General features: G+C 46.7%; 1 protein-coding gene across 1 annotated transcript in view; it reads left to right on the top strand.

The window, feature by feature from the left end:
• The window catches only part of sdk1a (sidekick cell adhesion molecule 1a), a 99,520-nt gene that overhangs the window by 84,372 nt on the left and 10,148 nt on the right, over nucleotides 1-5,000 (top strand). The gene's annotated exons all lie outside the window — the stretch shown is intronic.

Below are 5,000 nucleotides of genomic sequence, written 5' to 3'. Positions count from 1 at the left end.
GTCAGATAGTACCTGGGAGCATCTGTTCGCAAGTGTATACGAGCACAGGTATTGGCTCTCACTCGCTCAGCCCCTCTTTCTCTCGCTCTGGCACCCTCGCCCTCTCTCTATCTTTTCTCTTTCTCTCTCTCTATCCCACTGTGTCTCTTTCTCTCGCTCACTGTCTCGCTTCCCCACACGCCCCCTTTCTCTCTCTCTCCCCCCATCTTTTTCCCATGATCTCTCCTTCTCCCTCATTGTGTATGTCTCTCTCTCTGTCCACTCACCCCTGTGAGTCCTTCCAACGTGCGCTGGACGTCTCGTGCCTCATGGGCCCGTGTGGGACTAGTTAACCCCAGTATATGGATTGGAAAGCACTGGGGCGGCAGTGGCTCTGGAGGTACCAGGTTGACTTGTAAACGGAAGGTTGCTACTTCAATCCCGGGCTCCTCCTAGCTGAGTGTTCAGGTGTCCCTGAGCAAGACACCTGACCCTAACTGCTCCCGACAAGCTGACTGTCGCCTTGCCAGGTTGACACTGTCGTTGGCGTGTGTACGAATGGGTGAATGTCAGGCAATGATTATAAAGCACTTCGAGTTGGCACTGATTACAAAAGCGCCATATAAATGCAGTCCATTTACCATCGGAAAGCTGAATTCACAATGAATTTGACCAATTCCAAGGATATTCCTAATTCCGGTCTCAAGTTCACCGCACTGTTTGAGTTGAATAGAAATGATCAATTTGAAAGCAGCGGTTGCTGTTCAGCCTATAACGACAACGACAGAGCCTTTTATACTGCTCTTGGTTTCAGTGTTGATCAGAGAGGAGTGTGGGCAAGCCAACTGCTTAATTTCTGGACTACTACATGAGAAAGCTAGTACATCACTACTTGACGAGTAAGCTTGGTGTTAGCCACTCGCTGAAGATAAAGAATCCCTCCGTGCCTGTGCTCTAGATGGGGAAAGGGGTAATAGTTACACCTTTTATGTCAGGCGGTAGACTACTCTGAAGGAAATAGGCCACTTGCATCACTGCAACCGGGTCAACAATTATCTGAGTATTAATTAAAAGATTCAAAGTCTTGAGCACCACACATACTGTACATATTAGAACCTCTTTTAGAAAACCCAATCAAGTCATTACATTTATATATATATATTTATGTATTAATCAAAAACTTGTTTGAGTTTTCTAAAAGAGGTTCTAATATATCTATGTGTGGTTTATATATGTAAGGGATAATGTATAGAACGCCGGTCATCATTGGGAAAATAAGCACTGAAGGGGCTTATTTTCGATATTCGACATCCTAGACATTATCCCACTTATTACACGGTTACTTGCAAAACGAAAAAATAACTTCATATGGTGTGTCTTTTTACAATTTATTTGTTACCAGCATTCGTAGTGTTGATCAGCAGAGAAATAGTCTGCCAAAGACGTTGACGTCGCATAGCAACCGAAGACGCTGGGGTTGACAAGTTACCGGACTACTTGCGGAGTGATACCAAAGACTTCATAAGAGGCAAAAAATCCTTTGTTTTCCTTGACAGCGGTCAATTATACTTAGCAACGGTAAAATATCAAATATAATTCACCGCCGGAAGTTGTGAAGGGCCCAAGCAAGTGAACGGAGTGTTCCACGGCATTGAGAAGACCCGTGTGATAGATATATATTTTGCTACTGATGCAAAACAATGCTGGCACGTTTAGTTAGCTGTGTTGCCATGCTTCACTCCTGGTTCACAGCTCTGGCACCTTTCCAGTGGTTATACTTCTGGGGGTCTACTCCAGCGGACCCAACCCCCCCACCCAATCTTATTGATGAAATCTGTGTCTCCACGACTATCTAGCACGGTGAAGGATTATTCAGATGTTCACTCAACTGCAGCGCTCACAACCCGGGCTTTCAAAGCCAGGAAACGGTGTTGTTGTGTTCCTGTGGCTGCATGCTGATTGTGGGCTCTGTGATGCTGACTAGCCCAGCACCGATGTGCTCTGCTAGTTGTTATCATCTCTCTCTCTCTCTCTCTCTCTCTCTCTCTCTCTCTCTCTCTCTCTCTCTCTCTCTCTCACACAACTATAACTCAATGACACAACACCCTAATAACTGGACTCTACAACAAATCCCAACTCTAGCTGAACTACGCAGCGACACACATTTATAGCTATATTGCACAGCAAAACACAAATATAGCAGGACTCTGCAACGGCACACAACTGTAGCTTCACTACCTAACAACATGCAGCTACAGCTAAACTACACCACAAACAACTATAGCTGGACTACACTAAACACACAATTATAGCTCCACTACACAACTACATACAGCTATGGCTCAAGTACACCACAAACTACTATAGCTGGACTCTACAACAACACATAATTATAGCTCAACTACACAACAACACACAACTGAAGCTCATTGACACCACATCACACATCATCTATGGCCTACACAAGAACCCCCGCTCAAATGATTGATGGGTCGCTGTTCTCCTAAACACCAACGTTGTGATTGCTCATGAATATGTAATATTTTCTGGGGAGCACAACATTGTTCAGCATCCCTCATCTGGAAGTCATAAACCCAAACTTCTCGATATGACAAAAGTGTTGATCCATTATTTGTATTTAGGATATAATCGAATGGTGATTCGGCTGCTTGTCTCCGCCTCGTCTATCTAACGTGCGCCTGTTAGTGTTCTGCGAGTCAAAAGGACAGTTTGCTTTTGTTGCTTGGCTTTTACACGGAGCCAACTGAGTGCAGCCGGCTGTGCTATTGAATTGGGAACATTGAAAGGGTCGTACAATTGAAATGTGTCATGCTAACAAGTAGCGGAGCTATTAACTGTTCAAAACCATGCTGGCTTTATTTTAACAACGGCTGGTATATTTTCAGCCTCATGCTGTTCAACATCCTTGAACAGAAGATGTTATATGATTAACGATATTGCGTTATACCAATAGACAGAATTGTGAAAGACTTGACCTGTGTTATACACTATGGACGGCACGACATTTCCTGTGTATTTAATATCACAGATTTCTAGAAGAAACTTGTGTCCAACGTGATTAACAAAGAATTCAGGTGCGTGTCTTTAAGGAGCAGCTACCCGTCGGCCTACTAACCACCACACTATCCTGTCTCCCACATACATCTTATATGGCCGCAGGCAGGCAATCGTTTAACAAACAAGCTATATCGATGCAGAGCAAGTAGAGTGTAGATAGTAGGGATTGAAACATCCTTCTACCCTTCCAACTCCCTCTCTCTGTCACTGTCTATCTCTGCCTCTTTCTATGTGTGTGTCTCTCTCTCTCTCTCTCTCTCTCTCTCTCTCTCTCTCTCTCTCTCTCTCTCTCTCTCTCTCTCTCTCTCTCTCTCTCTTTCTCTCTTTTTCTCTCGTTCTCTCTCTCTCTCTCTCTCTCTCTCTCTCTCTCTCTCTCTCTCTCTCTCTCTCTCTCTCTCGTTCTCTCTCTCTCTTTTTCTCTCGTTCTCTCTCTCTCTCTCTCTCTCTCTCTCTCTCTCTCTCTCTCTCTCTCTCTCTCTCTCTCTCTCTCTCTCTCTCTCTCTCTCTCTCTCTCTTTCCTTCTCTCTCTCCCTTAACTAATGCAACTTAGGTGCCACCTTTTAAGTACTCACTGCCTCCTGATGTGTGTGTGTGTGTGTGTGTGTGTGTGTGTGTGTGTGTGTGTGTGTGTGTGTGTGTGTGTGTGTGTGTGTGTGTGTGTGTGTGTGTGTGTGTGTGTGTGTGTGTGTGTGTGTGTTTACCAGTGTTTACCTGCTGTCTATTCCTCAGCCTCAGACATCCTATAATTACCTGCTGTTAATGTGCGCGTGCATATGGTTGTATTCCTTCCCTAATTATTTCCTCTCGCTGGGCAGCTGACGGGCCTCGGCAAGGAGCCCACCTTGCTTGTCTTCTCTGGCTTTAAGGAGAGAGAGGGTCTTCTAACCGGTGCCAGAGGTGCTGTCGATTCGAGATAAAGGATGCAGCATTGGCCGTGTCGGACCCCCAGTCCGACCGCACTGGGTTTCGATCCTCAGTGTTCTTACCAGTAAACAACCTTGAGCCGAGATGGCCCAGCCCCCCTCTGCTCCTTAGTACAGTGTGTGTCTGAATCAACCGGGAATCGCTGTGGATGGAAGGGTCAGGCTACCGTGGGATTGATCAACGTGGGCATGTACAGTGTCTGAAGCGCCCCCCGCTAGGAGAGGTTTAACAGCGAGGTCAGAGGCTCACGGCGGGATGCTGGGCCGGCCCCCCGCTACAGGCTCCATGCTAATGCATCGGAGACGGCGTCCTAAACGGAATCAATATAGTCGATATCACTGGTGAACACATGAATTAATCATGGTCAACGTTGGATCCATGATCAAGGTTAATATGGCTGTGCCGGATGGATTGTACTCTTGCCACTACCAATACACTCTCTCTCTCTCTCTCTCCCTTCCTCCTCTGTTGTTCTCTCTCTCTCTTTCACTCTCTATCTCTCTTTCTCTCTCTCTCTCTCGCTCTCTCTCCCCTCTTCTATTTTTCTCCCGCTCTCTCTCTCCCGTCCTCTGCTGTTCTTTCTCTTGATCTCTCTCTTTCATTCTTTCTCTCACTCTCTCCCCTCCTCTCCTGTGCTCTAACTTTATCTATCCGTCTCTCTCTCTCTCTCTCTCTCTCTCTCTCTCTCTCTCTCTCTCTCTCTCTCTCTCGCTCTCTCTCTCTCTCTCTCTCTCTCTCTCTCTCTCTCTCTCTCTCTCTCTCTCTCTCTCTCTCTCTCTCTCTCTCTCTCTCTCTCTCTTGCTCTCTCTCTCCCCCCTCCTCCCTTGTGCTCTCTCTTTATCTCTCTCTCTACTTCCCCTTGATCGTCTCCTTCCCATAACTCTCTGCTGATGACATGACTTCCTCCTCGGTCCGCCTCGTTCCCCCAGCTGTCTCTCGCCCCCTCTCGTTCTCCTTCTCGTTCCCATTCTCCCCTCTTGTCCTCTCCCTTCCTCCGTGCTGTGTCCCCCCCCCCCCAT

The sequence above is a fragment of the Gadus chalcogrammus genome, chromosome 3, assembly GCF_026213295.1.
Source record: "Gadus chalcogrammus isolate NIFS_2021 chromosome 3, NIFS_Gcha_1.0, whole genome shotgun sequence".
Lineage (NCBI taxonomy): Eukaryota > Metazoa > Chordata > Actinopteri > Gadiformes > Gadidae > Gadus > Gadus chalcogrammus.
This window is presented reverse-complemented; position numbering and strand designations above follow the sequence as displayed.